This window comes from Callospermophilus lateralis, unplaced genomic scaffold (assembly GCF_048772815.1).
Source record: "Callospermophilus lateralis isolate mCalLat2 unplaced genomic scaffold, mCalLat2.hap1 Scaffold_578, whole genome shotgun sequence".
In the NCBI taxonomy this organism is placed as follows: Eukaryota; Metazoa; Chordata; class Mammalia; order Rodentia; family Sciuridae; genus Callospermophilus; species Callospermophilus lateralis.
Genome location: NW_027514514.1, coordinates 760,532 through 779,287, shown reverse-complemented (window position 1 = coordinate 779,287; position 18,756 = coordinate 760,532). Strand labels below are relative to the sequence as shown.

The window sequence follows — 18,756 nt, the reverse complement described above, 5'->3', positions numbered from 1 at the left end:
TTTCTGAACTCTCTCACTTTCTGTACTCGCTTGCCTGGGGATCAACAGTTCAACAGAGTGAGGGCAGTCCACGGACAGTGCTTTGAGCTGTGTTTATACTGTTTTCTTTCCTAATGTCTGTGATATTATGAGATTAATATTTTTAAGAGGATAAAATTATATTTATAGTGTATGTTATATGTGTATGTCCAAGGCCCTGTGTTAAATCTCTGTCATCAAAAATGTAAAATAAAAACAGAAGAGAGATGGGCATGGTGGCCCACACCTGTCATACCAGCATCTAAGAGGCTGAGGCAGGAGGATCATGAGTTCAAGGCCAGCCTCAGGAACTTATCGAGGCCCTAACCAATTCAGTGAGACCCTGTCCTGAATAAAATATTAAAAATGGCTGTGGATGAATCCTGAAACCTAGAAGTCACAAAGTTAATCTGCAGAAATGCTAAACCCAGGGGCTAAATGTTTGTAGACTATGTAACTCAGGAGGTGCCTGAGGACCCAAGGTAGATCTGATAGGGATCCATGCCAGGGCTCAGGACAGGGAGTAGGACACTGTGCTGCTTCCAAGGAGCTTTCAGTTAGTGCAGAGTGCTTCAGCCCTGGCACTATTGATATTCTGGGCTGTCCCAGCTGTGAGGCATGGCGTGTGCATTGCAGGAGGTTTAGCAGTGTCCCTGTTATCTACTCACTTGATGGTAGTAGCACCTCTGCATAATTGTGACAAGCAAAACATTGCCATGTGTCTCCCCACAGACAAATCAACTCTATCATGAATGACTGGCATAAGACAAAATATTGATAATCACTATTAACAAGAACTATAATAAGCCAAGTAGTGAGGAACTTTAAAATTCTCATGGAAAGATAACATCCATGGAAATTTCTATATCCTGACAGGCACAGTGGTTTACACCTGTATTCCCAGCAGTTTGGGAGTCTGAGGGAGGAGGATAGAAAGTTTGAAGCCAGCTTCATCAACTTATTGAGACCCTAAGAAATTTAGCAATACCCTGTCTCTAAATAAAATATATAAAAGGACTGGAGATGTGGATCAGTGGATAAAATGCGCCCTAGGTTCATTTCCTGGTACCAAAAAAAAATAACTTGTGTTTCTTGCTGGTCACAGTGGCACATACCTATAATCTTAGCATCTTGAGAGGCAAAGGCAATAGGGTGACACATTTCAGGCCAGCCTCAACAACTTGCGAAGACCCTGTCTCAAAATAATAATAATAATAAGAAGAAGGAGAATCAGAATAGGCTGGGGATGCATCTCAGTGGTAGAGCACTTGCCTAGCATATGCAAGGCCCTGGGTTCCACCCTCAATACTGAAAAATAAATTACATATCCTAGGTGATACTTATAATCAGAAGGAAAATGATAAGCGATATCTATACTGTTCCATGACTGTGAAACTGCTCCCAATTGTATTGGGATTCAAAGATGACCAAAATCTATCCAGCAGGATATTTTATTGAATGCTCACAATAGTCTTCCAAATAGTTATTATAGTATTTTCTGAGTGGAAAATAAACCAGAATACCCAGAATCATTATTCCTTTCAATATTAAGATGCTGAGGTTGATGCTTAATGTCTCCAAGGCTCACGTCACCATCACCACCACCCACATCCACCAAAATAATACTATCTATGCAGGGGACACACATATGTATCAACTACCTACTGTTCTAAGGTCATCAAATTATTTAATGGTCATAAATCCCTATGGTATCATTCCATTTTACAGAAGGATAAGAGAAATTGGAGATTTAGCCAAAGCTAAAGTGTTATAAATTGGTAGGTGAGGGATTTTTCACTGCATCACAAAAGTGGTTCCTCTTTCCAGCTGCACACACAGGGAGAGAGACATTCAATCCTCATTATTAATAGTTTCTATCTGTGCAAATTTTCCTACCCACCAGATTTAATTTGTAACCTCAAAAATTAATGCTCTTGACACTTTCATGGTCCTTTATGAATACACACAGAACCATGAAAACTTTCAGCCACCAAGTGTGCATGTACCCACCTAGATCATGCCCCACCTTCTTATTATTTCATGGTCACTATCAACATCAAGCAGCATTGATGGTGCAGGACTGAGTTATGCAAAACACATAAGACAGGCTACAATTGGGGGCATGCGAGATGACCATCAATAGATAAAGCTGCCTGGGCATCACTGATGTGAGGCTAAAATACTGACATGACAGTCACGTTACCCAGAGTGAGAAAGATGTCAAACCCTTTCCAGCAGCTCTTTTTTTTTTTTTTTTGGAGGGACCAGGGTAACCCGGGATTGAACTCAGGGGCACTTGACCACTGAGCCACATCCTCAGCACTATTTTGTATTTTTTTTAGAGACAGGGTCTCACTGGGATGCTTGGCACCTCACTAAGTTTCTGAGGTTGGCTTTGAACTTGTGATCCTCCTGCTTCAGCCTCCTTAGATGCTGGGATGACAGGCATGCACCACTGTGCCTGGTCTACCCTGTACACTTCAGGGTAAGAAACTATCACAGGTGAATCTGTAGGCATCTGTGCACCCTTCAGAGGTGCAATAGCTCTACCCTTTGCTTCAGGCCACTATAACGGTCCACCATTAGGTAGAGATAAGCCCTGGACACCACTGCCCTTTTCTTCCTGACCTTGTCCATCCTCCGTAGTGTATGCCAGATGGATAACACAACCCAGATTGATGTGGCAGAAATATCTACAATGATCCCACTGAGAGAACAAAATATCAACAAAGAATGTGTCCTACATTGCAGTGTCCTGATGGTTCACTGTGAGAAGAAATGCCATTTCTTTGCCTAGAATGACCAAAGGGAAAAATAATCTTCAAATTAAGACATTTTCATTTTAAAGGCACTGATCTACATTATTTGGTGACAAAAGGATCACTCCTATGAAGAAGAGGGCCCTAGGGGGTAGCTTGAAAAATAACTCAAAAGTGTACAGTTAGGGTGGAGTATGAGTGTCTGAGTGATGGAGGGGGCTGGGAATGTGCTAGGGGTGGTGGTGCATACCTGTAATTCCAGCAGCTCAGGGGGCTGAGGGAGGAAGATGTCAACTTCAAGGCTAGTATCAGCAATATAGTGAGGCTTTAGGCAACTCAGCGAGTCCCTATCTCAAAATAAAATACAAGAAAAGGGCTGGGGATGTGGCTCAGTTGTTAAACACCATTGGGTTCAATCCCTGGTACAAGAATAAAATAAAATAAAATGGCTTGTATAGTGTAAACAATGTGATAAAGGCAAGTGTTTGGTTCCTCAGAATTCCACAGTGGCTGATTCCAGGGAGAAAATTAGCCATAAGGTAACACTTAAATATGCTTTTGGAGGCCCTTGTAGACTCCTGTATGAAGAGAGTGATGTATGCTTGGCACAGTCTGGGGAAAGAGGGATGCCTGTGGGAGAGAAGACACAGCCAGGAGGAGTGTGTGGCTTTCAAGGGGTAATTCTGGACACTCAAAGGGAGTAAAGAACCTGTTTCCCCGACCTACAGCTGCACCTGCTTGCAAATGGGACAGAGCAAGAGGATTTAGTCAAGTTTAGCTCTGATTTAGACTGTGCTCTTGTGTGACTTTTTCTAACTTAAGGAAACTTCAGATTAGCAATGTTGAAATTTTGCTGAGAGGTGACAGTATAGTTTTGAGTCCACAGCATGAACCCTGAAGTCAGGCTGTGTGGGTCCCCATGGAAATTCTGTCACTAACAACTCATGTAACCTTGAGCTAGCTTCTTGAACTCTATGAACTTCAGTTTTCTCTTTTCAAAAGAGGTTCTATGCCAGGCATGGTGACACACCAGTAATCCCAGCAACTCTGGAGGCTTAGGCAGGAAGACTGCAAGTTCAAACCAGCTCAGCAACTTAGCAAGGCCCTAAGCAACTTACTTATCAAGACCCTGTCTTTAAATAAAATATAAAAAAGAGCTGGGGATGTGGCTCTGGTTATAAAAAAAGAGCTGGGGATGTGGCTCTGTAGTTAAGTTTCCCAGGGTTCAATCCCTGGTACCAAAAAAAAAAAAAAAAAGAAGTTACAGTGATGTTTAAATGAACAAATATACCTAAACCACTTAGCACAGTACCCATCACACAAGGGTTATTAATTAGTTGTGTGAGTTTATAAGTTTGTACTGGCTGCAAAGAGTCGTATGCTAACATGTCTACCCAATTCCAAACTGAGTGTTATCAGTCATTACAGCAATAATTTGTTATACATTTATCAGCATATGGCACATCAAGAATTTTAATATGTAACTAACACAGACTAGTTTATGTCAATTCTTTGCTTTTCTATAGATGACATAAACATTTAGAGGTTGTCCCCTAATCCTCAACCCACTAACCAATACTCGTGCTCTTCAATCTACAATAAAAGGATGCCCACAGGAAGTTAAAAACATTGTATTAAAATGCATTCAATACACTTAACCCACCAAATATCAAATCTCAGCCTAGCTTGCCTTAAACAAACTCCAGTGGTGTGAGTCTGCTGCAGAGCAAAATCACTGATGCCATACCTCTTTTTGTTGCGAGGGGGTACTGGAGATTGAACTCAGGGGCGCTCAACCACTGAGGAACATCTCATCCCTATTTTGTATTTTATTTAGAGACAGAGTTGCGCTGAGTTGCTTAGAGCCTCGCCATATTGCTAAAGCTGAACTCGAACTTGTGATATTCCTGCTTCAGCCTCCAAAACTGCTGGGATTACAGGTGCAGGCCTGCACCCCTGTGCCCAGCACAGAGCTCAATTTATAACACAGTGTTGTAAGGCTCATGGAATTCACTGAATATTGAACTCAAAGTGAAAAAAAAACAGAGTGGTTGCCAAGATCTGCTCTCACATCATTGTAAAGTTGAAATATTTTAAGTCAACCCATCATAAGGTGGGGGCCATCTCTATTTATGGAGTGCTATCAATCTGTCTAGCACAGACTCGCTCATTATGGGGTACAGAAATATCCTGAGGTCCAAATAACAATCTCCCTAACCTATTTCACAAAGATAAAGCCATGAGGAAGAATCAAACTCACGCCCACTCCCTGCCCATCAACCTCTGCTCATCTCTTAGCTTAAAGGAAGAGCAAGCAGGAATCTGTCACCAGCTAGCTGGGGAGCATTGCTTTCTCTGGAATCATGCTTAGTACCACCAAACTTTATCAGCTACTGTTTGTTTCCTCCCCCAGGAACCTCAGGTCTTTTCCCAGATAATGTGGATAAATACAGCCTGGCCCTGAGGCTGTATCATCTGCTGCTCTACCTGTACTCCTACTATATACAAACCTAGCAAAACCATCATGGACCATAGGAGGGGCACACAGAACCCCATTCACGATCTGAGTAAGAATGTATCAGGACTCCAGAGTAAAAATGTATCAGGACTCCAGAATGTGTCAAATTGCTTTTTCTACCACTTTCTACACTAGGGGATATTCATTTCACCCTTTTTAGCTGTGTCTTATGATGTAAGCTACTTGAAATTGTGCATGATACATTAATCACAATATCTAAGGATTATAGAGAATATATTCTTCTAAGCACTTTTTCTAACTCCTCTTTGCAACCCTGTGAAGTATGTTGGTAATACTCCACTTGACAGGAGGAAAATCTGAGCTTTAATACATTAATTTGTGGGCTGGCATTGTGGCTCAGTGGTAGAGTGCTTGCCTACCACAAGTGAGGCACTGGGTTCAATCCTCAGCACCACATAAAAATACATAAACCAGATAATGATATTGAGTTCATCTCTAACTTAAAAACTATTTTAAAAAATGTCTCTAGTAAGACTCTAACTCACACAAATATGCACATCAAATGTCTCTGTGACTTAAAACTGCTTCCTAGCTGGGCATGCCTGTAATCCCAGCAGTTCAGGAGGCTGAGGCAGGAAGTTGGCAAGTTCAAAGCCAGCCTCAATAACTTAGCAAGGCCCTAAGCAAGTCAGGGAAAACCTGTCTCTAAATAAAATAAAAAAGGGACGGGGCTGGGATGTGGCTCAGTAGTTGAGTGCCACTGAGTTCAATCCCAGGTACAAAAAAAAAAAAAAAAAAAGAAAGAAAGAAAGAAAGAAAAAGGAAAAAAAAAAGAAAAAAGCTGTTTTCCAACTCCCTTCCTCTTAGGTAGTGAAAAAATTCACATGTATTAGAGATAACTTTTTTCCCACTTGAAAAGTGGCTGCAGCATCCTTCAGAGCAAAAGTACTTCACCTCCCCAAAAATGTGCAGGCATAAACTAGATTCACTAGGAATCTGTGCCTCAATGAAACCTGAGGGGGAATGTGATCATACTTTCCAATTCACAAAATGTTTTTATGTCATCTGCACAGTCAAATGCAAAGAAAAAAACTGAGGGTTATCCACACAACAGACAGCAGGCTTTAGTGTGAAAATCCCAGCTCTTATCCCTGCCCCCCCCCAATAAAAATTTATGGCAAGAACTTACATCAGAAACTGCAAGATTCTTGCTGAAACTGTATATGCTAACCATGGACAAACTGTGAAAAGTTATGACATGTCTAACCATTTGCTTGAAAAGTCACCAATCTTGTTTGTGTTTACCAGTGGCTAATCTGCAGGTTACATCAGTTGAGGTCACATTGATTTTATACACCCATGTGTAGAAGTGGAATTAAAAAGTTACATTTAGCTGGGTGCAGTGGTGCACCCCTGTAATCTCAGCAGCTCTGAAGGCTGAGGTAAGTGGATTGCAAGTTCAAAGCCAGCCTCAGCAACTTAGTGAGATCCTGTCTCTAAATAAAATAGAAAAGTGGATGGGGATATAGCTCAGTGGTTAACTGCTCTTGGGTTCAATTTCAGGTATAAAACAAAACAGAAAAAAACTTGTTTAAATATGTGGATTGATAAAATAAAAACAACAATCATTCTTCATCTTTGAAGAGGGGAGAATCCTTGTAAAAATGCTAAGCAGAGTGTTTGTGAGGGGTGAATAAGAGGGGATTTTCTGGCTTATCAGACCACAGTACAATTCTGCTCAGAAATTCATTTTACCAATTAATTAAGAGATGCTCAGATATTGTGAAACAATTTCCTAGAAATGGATATCAAAGAAAACAGGTTTGTAGCTGTAACTCCATTCCACTTCTTTGAGGCACAAACTTCTGGTACATTTTCTTTAGGACAAGCACTACCTAGCATTCCAGCTTTTAACAAAATGATTCCAATTCTCTTTATGACTATGGAATTATAGAAGAAGGGAATCAATAAATCTTAAGTAATATGCCAACAGGTCATGATCAAGTATAATAAGTTCCTGTCTTCTATTTCAGTCTCAATTTATGTTAGGTTCTTAAAAAGTGTTTACAAATATTTGTTTCCAAGCCAAAGGGACATGACATAAGCCCCCCACCCCCAGCTCCATCTGTTGGTGGTAGACAGAGTCTTAGTTCTGTGGCAGGCTTGAAAGTTTCTTTCTTTATAGGATTCATGATATTCTGATTGATATATTTCATTCAGGGTACCCTCCCCTTGCATCCCTTCAACTGTCCCTCTGACCCCTTTGTCTATACTACAGTTATGGTATATGCAGTTTCAAATATACCACAACAAAACCCACTATTCTATATAATTAGCATACACAAAAAATCCCCCCTTTAGAGGGGATTGAACCCAGGGACACTTAACCACTGACCCACATCCCCAGCCCTTTTCATATTCTATTTAGCAACAGGGTCTCACTGAGTTGCTTAGGGCCTTGCTTTTGCTGAGGCTGGCTTTGAACTTGCAATCCTCCTGCCTCAGCCTTTAGAGCCACTAGGATTACAGGTATGCACAACCACGCCTGACTCGGAACTATAGTTTTTAGGAGAGGGGTCAAGGTACTAGAGTGCATGTTACAAGAGCAGCCCCTTGTTCTTCTTTTGATGACATATTTCAGTGTGCTCTCATTTCTAGCAGCCCTTACTTGCAAGGCTTTATGGAATCAGCCAGGTTTTGACGAAGCCGTTACCTAAAGTCACCACCAAAAGGGAAAGGAAAAAAAATTCCAGTGTGCTCTTTGCATTCCCAGGATTATCCCTTGCTCTGTTCCATGTGTTCTCTGGCTGAAAGGCTGCCCACAGAGCAACCTGCTTTATAATTCAGAGACTGGGGAGGCTTCAAGTTGCAAGTCACATATTAACAAAGAGGATTTATCTCATCACTGCAGCCCAACAGATGCACACAAACTTCATACATACTGCAGATGCTATAAGTGTGCTCCCAATTTGCTTTTTTGCTATTGGTGCCTAATGGAGAGTAGAAATAATGCCACCAATATTCTAGGGTCACACTACCTAAGGATTCAAGCAGGCTGCTGGGCTCCATCTCCAATGATAAAAGGATGGGAAATAAGGAGGAGAGAAATATTCTGAGCCTGTGCTGTCTGATCTCTGCCACAAAACTTCAACCCTGCCATCAGCTGCAAACACGTATGGGCACTGGAGATCCAGTGAGATACTGTGATATTCATTTACTTGTGTGTGGGAAGGGTGGATGAAAAGCTACACATATTTAGAGTTTCAACAATAATTTAAAAAGTGGCATGACATCCTTGGAAAAAGAACTCCTTGCCTCTAAACTTAAAAGACATGGAAAGACAATTGCTTAGAATAAATCAATTTGGATGGGTACAGCCACTCTGGAAAGCAATATGGAGATTCCTCAGAAAGCTTGGAATGCAACCACCATTTGACCCAATTAAACCATATGGTATCTCATCAAATAGTGTGCCCCCAGGCCTTCCCAACCCCCATCAGGATCAGCAAGCTCTCTGTTCCCTTCTATGGCACTTACTGCATTATGCCATGATGAAGTACTATGGGACTCCCCACAAACATACCCATGTACTTGAGCTTAAACACAGGGACACTCTATGAGCTGCATTCCCAGTCCCTTTTCAAACTTTATTTACATACAAGTTCTTACTACGTTGCAAGGGCTGGCCTTCAATTTGTAATACTTCTGCCTCAGCCTCCTGAGTGACTTGGAAGACAAGTGCCAGGGCTCCTTGCTGGTGGCTAGGGGCTTCTGTCCTCTACTGAAAGAAGCTTCCGGAGGATGAGGATCAAGATTTCCCACAGGGAATCATCCTTCTCTGCATCTACTTATGACATTACCATATTCCTTGTCCACTAGATCTTCTGGGAGGCACCAGCTGAGAAGAAGATCGAGTGTCCTGAGAAAGGGAAGAGCAACCATGTGGATGCTCAGGCACTGCTGGCCTCCTGAGCCTCACAGGGCACTGTTCCATGGAGTACTGTCATAGGAGGGCAGACCTCTCTTTAGCCTCGGCACTAGTGGCCCTCACCTAGGGGTCTCACTGACTGATCCCTTTATGCCCAAGATGGAGTGTTTCAACTGCATCTGCTTCCTGCAGCCTTACAACACCTCCCATCTGTATGTCTGTGGTACCTACGCCTTTTAGCCCAAGTGCACCTACATTGTGATTGCTGCCCCACCCTGGCTGCCTGCCACCCTGGCCTCCAGTATGGGGTCCTGCCCTCATGCTCATCTGCCTGACTGGCTCCCTCTGCCTCTAGAACATGCTCACCTTCACTTTGGAGCATGAAGATTTTGATGATGGGAAGGGGAATTGTCCCTATGACCCAGGTAAGGGCCACACTGGCCTTCTTGTAGGTGAGTGGCTGTGCCTGTTTTGGGTGAGTCCCTTGGAACTTGACACACTCTGGGGTGTCTACACCTTGTTTATGGCCTGACTATCCTTCCATTTCCCACAGATGGTGAGTTGTACTCAGCCACCCTCAATAACTTCCTGGGCACCCAGCCTGTCATCCTCCAGAACATGGGGCCCTATCACCCCATGAAGGCAGAGTATGAGGCCTTATGGCTCAACAGTGAGCAGGGAGAAGGACTGAGGAAGCCCAGGGTGGGAAACCTGTGAGGTCCTTGTCACCTTATGACTGAACCTCCTTGCCTTGCTGCAGGGCCCCACTTCATTGCCTCTGCCTATGTCCCTGAGAGTGTGGGGAGCATCACAGGGGATGACGACAAGGTGTACTTCTTCAGTGAGAGGGTGGTGGAATACGACTGCTGTACCAAGCAGCTGCAGGCCCAAGTTGCCCGTGTCTGCAAGGTATTGAGCCCCCAGCATGAACCCTGGAAACCCTGTGGGCTGGGCATCGGCTGACCCACTGCATCTCCTTGATATCTGCCAGAGTGACATAGCCGGTGCACACACACTGCAGAAGAAGTGGACCAAATTCCTGAAGTCACAGCTGGGGTGCTCAGTGCCCAACCAGCAGCTCTATTTCAACCAGCTGCAGGCTGTGCACACCCTGCAGAGTGCCTCCTGGCACAAGACCACCTTCTTTGGTGTATTTCATATGTGATGGTGAGTTGGCCAGGAATGCTGGGGTGGGGATGAGCAGGTGTTCACGTCAAGGGCAGTATGTGGGTGGGAGGGCCTGAACCATGCTGTCCTATAGGGACATCCAAGTGGTCAGTGTCTGGAACACTGAGTACTTGCCCCTTTTAAAGGCCCCTGGGGAAAGAAGGCCCTGCCTGGTGGCACCTTAGATCTGCCTGCTGGTATATTCTTCTGCCCATGAGCATTTTCTGCTGATCCCTACATTCCTGCAATCTCTGGAGCTGGGGTGAGATGTTAAGGTGGGCATCGGACCTGACCCTTGAGGTCCCTCTCTCATTGCAACAGGGGTAATGTTGACCTTTCCTCAGTCTGTGAGTACCAGTTGGAAGAGATCCAGTGGGTGTTCCAAGGTCCCTACAAGGAGGAGGACATGGTGGGGAACCAGCAGGTCAGGACCAGAGCACCACTGGGGACTAGGCAGAAACCAACCCTGGGTTGTTTGAGGAAGTGCAGAAGTGGGGTCAATACACTGACCCAGTACCCAGCCCCCAGCCTGGTTCAGTGAGTCTTTTGGGCAGGAAGTGTTCCCTGTCAGTTCCAGTGGCCTCCCAACAGCTGATAGCTCCCCTGTCCATACCCCTACCCCCACAAGTGCATCAACAAATGGCACCATCACCATGGTCACACCAGTTCTCTGGAGCTGGCTGACAGAACCCTCATCTTCATCAAGAAGCACCCACTGATGGACAAGCAGGTAGAGCCTTCATGGGGCCAGCCCCCGCTCATGAAAACACCAACTTCACCCACCTGGTGGCTGACCAATTTACAGGATTTGACAAAGCCACCTATACACTGCTGTTCATTGGCACAGGTAGGTAAGCTCTTGGGTGTGTCTGGGGCTGGAAGTCACCCAAGAGCCTCATTCCCTGTCATTGACACTCCCTTCTCCAGACTTTTCCAGGAGATGGCTGGCTGCTCAAGGCTGTGATCCTGAGGCCTGGGGTCTACCTGATTGAGGAACTGTAAGTGTTTGATAAGAAAAATGTGGAAAGCCTTGTGCTGTCACCAAGCAAGGTAGCTAATTAGACTCCATGCACTGCCATTGCACCCACTCCACCATCCCCAAATCAGGTTGGCATGGTTGGCCAGTTCAGCACATCTAAATAAGCTCAGGGCAAGCCTGGGAAGTCAGGGTGTGTGCTGACAGGATTGGCACTCCACAGGAGCATTATGTATACCCTGGTCCCTGCAGGGCTGCATTCCCAGAATTAGTCCTAGAGAAAACTCATGTTTTTTTTTAGACACCTCTATGTGGGTCCAGGACTCTGCTTACAGCCTCCTCTCTGATCCTCTCCATACTCGCCAGACTTCCCCAGCTTTGACATGTTTATGGTGCCCTCCCAGCGTTGGTTTCTGCCTAGTCCCCAGTGGTGCACTGGGCCTGACCCGCTGATTCCCCACCATGTCCCCTGAAGTGTTGTCTTTTTCCTTAACCCTCATACACATTTGCAGCATCCTCTGGATGATGATTTGTTTGCCTTTTGCAGCTATTATCACTTAAAATTGTTTCCCAGCACATGGAGTAATAGCAGAAAGAATATGGGGTTGTGTAAACACTCAGATTGGCAGTTACCATTCAAACAGAGAACACCTTATGCTGTGCTGGTGCTATTGTGAGAGCCAAGGGCACTGGAGGAAAATGTTTCATGCCTTCTGTGTGTATAGCCTCCCTGTTTTCTTGAGACTTGCACCTTCCTTTGCAGTGCTGTCTTCTGCCTCTTCTTCATATGGGCACCTCTCATGCTTGTGCTTCTTGGAGTCTGAGCAGCCCTGGGATGCATGTGGCCCTACCAACCCTCTCACTCCTCTTCTCCCACAGAAGCTTCTCTTTGCTGGCTCCTGCTCTCAGTTGGTCCAGCTGCCCCTGGCAGACTCTGTGAAGTACCACATCTGTACAGACTGTGTCCTTGCGCGGGACTCCTACTCTGCCTGGAGCATCAACACTAGTCACTGTTTGTCTGTGGCCAGCTACTCTGGGTGAGCTGGGTTCTGCAAGGGCTGGGACCAGGAAGGTGTGTGGATACGGTGGTTGGAACCATGCTTCTGACACCCCTTTCCTCTGCCAGATCTCTACTTGTTCAGAACATGGGGATCTCAGATACCAGAGGCTTTTGTGACCTTCATGGCACTAGAAAGGTGAGTTTTTTTGTGTTCCCCTCCACTCCAGATGGGCTGTGGTCCTTAGGTGGATTTTCCACATCACACCTCCCTGGCCCTTGGTCTCTTGCACTGACTCTGCTACCTTATCTCTCTGTTGCTACAGTCAGGTGAATGCTGAAAAACATCACAATGGTAGTGGGCACAGACTTGATACTTCCCTGTCCCTCTCCTCCAAGTTGGCCTATGCCCGCTGGATCTTTGAGGGCCAGGACCTACCTGCAGATGAACCAGGCTCCATCCACTATGATGCCCATCTCCAAGCCCTGGTGGTGATGACTGCCCAATATCACCATGCTGGGGCCTACAACTGCTTTTCAGAGGAGTAGGGGACATGGCTGGCTGTTGAGGGGTATCTTGTGGCTGTGATAGTGGGCCCCTCAGTGACCTGGAGGTTCAGGCCCCCATGGAATACCTATGGCTTATATGGCTGGCTGTGGTTGCCCTGGGGGCTCTGAGCCTGGTGTTACTGGTTTTTCTGGTTTGGTCACTTTGCCAGCGGCTTCAGGAAAATCTGGAAAATGATATCAAGGCAGCAGAGAGGACCCTATTGTACCCGCTGGAGTTGCTCAAAGAACACATCAGTCCCCTTTCCAGCTCAGAAACAGAAGAGTAATTTTGAGATCCTGTTGGATACTAGTAATTGGATGGCCCCTCTAGATTGTGCCTGGACATGCTGGGGCCAGCTTGGAGTTGGGTCCCTATCTGCACCTCCTGGCAACCCAGGCCAGCCCCTGCCTTCTTGAACACCTCTTTCTAGGGCCCTCAGGAGCGGGCCTAAGGGCCTGTGATATTGTTTAGAGACACTTTTGGTTGTTAAAATGGCAGGTGTTGTCTACATCCTTTCATGCCCAGGTCAGCTCCCACCCTAGGGACTGTTCTGGCTCAGAAGTTCAGTTGTGCTGATGTTGATAAAGAAAACTTGCCCTGTCCAAAGCAGGGCCCTTCCCCTCCAGGTTGCTCTGACACACCTCTCATCTTGCTCTCCTCAGAACACTGTTGTCACCTGACTCCATTTTGTTTCTTTGTTTATGTATTTTCTAATTCCACAATGATAAAGATCTTTTTCAATTGTATTGTGTGAATTATTCCTCCTTCAAATGATACCTTTTCTCTGGGGTCATTTTGCTTTATTCGGATGTATTATTTTTTTGTACTGGGGACTGAATCCAGGGTTGCCACATCCCAAGCCCTTTTTTTATATTTTACTTACAGACAGCATCTCCCTGAATTCCTTAAAGCCTCACTAAGTTGCTGAGATTGTCCTTGAACTTGCGATCCTCTGCTATCAGCCTCCAGAGCTGCTTGGATTACTGGTGTGCACCAAAATATGTGGTTTAATTGTTTAATAACAGCTTAATAGTTTTTATTTCAGGGAGAAAGCTGTCCTTTCCTCCCCTACTCTAGTTATAGTTTAACTAGTCATAAATCTCTAGAATGACAGGTTGTTGTTGTTGTTGTTGTTCAGTCCTTTGGAAATCTCTTTTATCTGCTTGTGTCTGCAGCAGTTGTTAAATCTTCTGTTAATCTGATTATTGATCTTTGATGCATAATGTTCTTTTGGGTTTCTTTTAGATGTTCTCTTTTTTATTTATATTTTAATTATTGTTATTTTATTTTTGGTTTTTGGTACTGGGGATTGAACCCAGGGACATTCTAACCCTGAGCTACATTTCCAGAATTTTTATTTTTTATATGGATTCAGGTTCTCACTAGGTTGGTTAGGGCCTTACTAAGCTGCTGAAGCAGGCTTTGATCTCCAGATCTTCTTGCCTCACTCTGAGTCATTGGGATTACAGGCATTCACCACCACACTCAACTTAGATTATAACTTTTAAAAATTGGTATATTGTAAATATACATAATCATAGGATTCATTATGCCACATCTGTGCATGCCCATAATTTGGTCAATCTTGTATATAATATTCTTAACTTGGGATTTTTTCTCCCTGGGTTTAATGTAGATTTCAGTCCTATAACTCCAAGTTGATAAGTCAGTGTGTCTGATTTTGTGAGGGAGTTTCTGCTGCTTTTATTGTCTTTGTACATCTATTCAAATGGTCCCTTTTCTCACTTTTATGTTTTGTTCATTTGTTACCTTATCAGGGAGGCCATCCCTGCCCACTGCATTATAGCCCTTCACTGACTTCAGAGCACCTAGCACCACCATAATATATACATACACACACACAGTTTATGCACACAGATATATTTCAGACTAAGCATATATTTATGTATAAGATACACACATATGCATTATTCTTACCTTTCCATAAGCTCCATGTAAGCTCCATATAGTATCATGCTGGCCTGTAATCTCAGTGACTCCAGAGTCTCAGTGGGAAGTTTGCATGCTCCAAGACAACTTGGACAATTTAGTGAGGCCCTGTCTCACAAAACAAAAAGGGCTGAGGAGTAGTTCAGTAGAAGCACACCCCTGAGTTTATTACATTAAACAAGTTTCTTTAATTTTTCAAATGATTATTTGCCCAAATCTACGAGTTGGAGGTAAATATTGATATTTAGTATTTTATACTCATTTGGGAAGATAATTCTTGACTCTTATTTTATAAGTCAGAAGAAAGAAACCAAGCTTAGCTTTTCAAAAATTGGTTACCCTGACAAAAATAAAATTCTAAACTTGCACTTGCTTCCATTCCCTGAATAATATAAAAGAATTGATTTTACAAAAACTACAAGAAACCTGAAATTCCTTGAAGCACCAGTTTAACAAATTTATCCCCACAATAATTCTGAAAATATTAATTTAATTAAGGCAAATAATTGTGTCTTGTCAAATGGGAATATTGGGCCTCTGTTTGTTTATTGTTTTATAGTCCAAGGGGCTTCCCAGAAATGTACCAATTTAAAATCTTGTTAATTAGCCATTATTTAATGAGATTAACTATCATTATTTTGGAATACTAAGTATAGTGAAAATAATAGCTGAAGAATATAACTATGCTAAGCAATCAATAACTTGGTTTATTTATCCTAACAACAATGCAAATTTTATAAAGAAAAACAAGAATTTTAAAAAAAAACAACAATGTTTGTCTGTTTGTTTTCCACAGATACATCACCATGTATCTGTGGAACACAATGCTGGTTAGTGTTCAAAACATTTATTGAATGATTGATTGATGGATATAAAACCAATCTAATCATATGGAGGACCTATTTCCTCAACATTATTGTTAATTTCCTCCAGGTTCCATTGGGAACATAGGTGCTGCTCGTTATTCCTAAAGAAATTGAGATAGAGAACTGGTTAGAAGAGGATATTCATATCTTCTGAATTTACTGCAAAATAGTTTCACTGATTTACAATAGCTATATAGTGGATGAATAAAGGTATGGAAAGAAATGTTACTTGCTGAGAATGAATAACTCAAGGTGCCTTTCTTTGTTTGGGGCCAAGCTCCAGATAAGACATTTACTTTCCTCAACTAAAAGTACCATGAGTTTTTTTTCCAAAAATATAATTTATGAAGTGAATAACTTAAAATTTATCAGAGTTCATATTTATCTTAAATATATGTTCAAATTTACTTCAGTCCAATCAGTATGAAACAACTAAAACTTCCACTAATTATGTGCAGATAAAATAGCCAACTAGTTGATATTTTTAATCAATAAACTCCTTGGGGATAGTTACCTATTCTTTGTAAATTTTTATTTCAATGAAAAAATTTTTATTTCAAATAATAATTTCAATAAAATAATTTACCAAAAAAAGTACATACAGATCCGAAATCACTTATACTAAATAAACATTGGAAACAAGATATACTCCATAACTTTGTGTCAAAACACAAGTGATACCAAATTGACCTGAAGCAATTTACAGTTCTTATATAACTCATTTTCAACCCCCAGCCCTATGTTGCAGCTTCACCTACCAGAGTGTGTCTTCCCCACCCCACTGGGCAGGAGCTAGTGCTGACAGTTAGGGCACCATCATATTTGCAGAATGCTTTATACCTGATCTGCCTCCACTCATGTGTTTCATGCCTTTTCCCTGTCCCCACAGAAACTGCAGGTCAAGGAAGAGTATAGAGCCACATTCAGTGAGATCAGTAAATCAGGGTACTGGCTGCTGTCAGAGATGGAACTGCAGGTGTTACTCATCATTACCAAGTGCTTTGAGGACATGAAGGTGGCTGCTTAAACTGTGGATACCAAGAATGTGGGTGCCTGAGTAGGCCAATGAGTGGGCACTGTGGGAATCTCCCAAACTAGGTAGGGCCTTGCCCCTGACTGCCTACCCACTGTTCCTTCCCCCAGGACACCCAGATTCTCATTGAGGTGCACAAGTCAGGTTATGCCCGCCCTGGTGATGTGGAATTTGAGGACTTCAGCCAGCCTGTGATCTGTGCACACTCAGAAAATGGCCTGGACACCTGCTCAGATGGAGAGCCTAAGTTCCAGGGCCCTGACCATAGTTGTGCCAAGCGCTGGCCTTTTGGCAAGAAGAGCAAGGTGGGGGCCCAGAATGTTGTGTGAGAAGACACTGAGTGGGGACAGCTGAGGCCCTAATGAGTTGAGCCCAGCCACAGGAATGCTGAGTCCTGGGCCATACTTTTCCTCTTTGCTACATTCCTGGGCTGGAGGGAAGAAAGGCAAGTCAGCAGCACATTGGCCTGGGGGTCCCTTGAGACTGAGGAGGGCAGGATGTTGTCCTGTGGCATCTGTCTGCTGATGCTCAGGATGCTGGGAGAAGATCTGCTGGTGGAATTCGTGCTGGACTGACAGTTTGTGTTCCTGTCTTTTAGGAGTGCCCCTAACCCCAGATCTCTATCCATCTGATGGATCCTTATGCTCTATAGTTTTGGTATTTTTTGTTTGTGTGTGTGTTTTCAGCATCAGATGTAAACCCTAACACCACCGGTTTATATCTTGGACAGCTCCTGACTCCCTAGTATGCCTTAGACACCTCCCACTGACACCAGCCATTCTGGTCTTCAGCCCTCTCCTCCTAAGCTGTAACCCCTGACCTTTCCTGCCTTCCACAGCCCTCTATGAGTGGCATGCCACTTTGGCCTGTGTCTGAAGACTTTCTTCATGCAAATGCCTCCTGTACCTCCTTCTAAACTGAGTCCAGAAAACCCAGTGGACTATAGCATCCCTGTTCCAGCCCCTAGACCTAATAGTCAAGGGATGTAGGAGATGGGGTAGAGAGAGGTGTGACCTCTTTTTCTGAGATTAATGTCCTCCTTGTTACCTATCAGATTTTGTGTTGCCTTTACATGTACTTTCTGTGTGATTATGCATCTTGATTTGGGATATTATTACTATTTTTTATTTCTTTTTTGCTTTTGCTTCTCTGCATCCATACTTATGTTCATCCTTCTGTCCATCTTCATTTTCTGCCCTTGCCTCCTCCTTGCCTGTCCCTTCCTGGACCCATCTGGTAGTCACGCCCCCCCAACCCTCTTCCCCCTAGAGGGTGTCATGTCCTTGGCCTTGCCTAATGGGTTCCCTTACCAGCTATGTGTATGATCCCTTGGTCTTATTGAGTGAGATCAGTAAGTCAGTCAATCTGTGGCTATCATCCTTCCAGATCCTTCCAGGAGGCCATGGGGGTAAGTGAGGACTGTGGGAGGAGGGATGGCACTGGCCCTCCCATCAGCAAGGTGGTGGACCCTAGGCTTGCTTCCTGCAGCCAGCTGGGTCTCACTCCTTCTTCACTCTGTCTATGACCTTGCTCCCAAGATATTTGGAAGGGGAGCAAGGTGGACTTGAATCTTCAGGAGTGTGCAGCGCCTGGAAGCTTCAGCTTCAGAATCCCAGACTCAACCCTCTCTTTCCTTTGCAGACTGTGGCTTCAGAGGATTTTAGCCACTTGCCCCTGGGGCAGCAGAGAAAGCAGCTCCAGTATCAGTTAGAAGAACACAACCAGGAGCTGAAGAAGAGGTGAATCAGAGGTAGGGCCTGGCAGAGGGGCCAGGCAGGGGACTGAAGAGTGCCATTGGGTTATATTTAAAAGAATAGTGTGCTCAACAATAGGGTGCTTGCCTAGCACAGACAAAATGTAACCATAAAATATTTACACTCAAATGCACCCAAAAATGTCACAGAGACACCAGCAGGGAGGTTTTATAGGTGATTCTTCATGTACCTGGAGGAAACTGTTGCTTTTGCTCCCATGCAAGTATTTCTAGCAAACAGAGTGAAAGCTGCCAGCTTATTTAGAAGGCTGGGAAACCT

At 43.9% G+C, this 18,756-nt stretch overlaps 1 long non-coding RNA gene and 1 pseudogene across 1 annotated transcript in view; one reads left to right on the top strand and one right to left on the bottom strand.

Annotated features, from left to right (window-relative positions):
• The window catches only part of LOC143640710 (uncharacterized), an 87,305-nt gene that overhangs the window by 33,156 nt on the left and 35,393 nt on the right, over positions 1 to 18,756 (bottom strand). The gene's annotated exons all lie outside the window — the stretch shown is intronic.
• On the top strand, positions 8,432 to 18,466 carry LOC143387726 (semaphorin-4C-like; annotated as a pseudogene).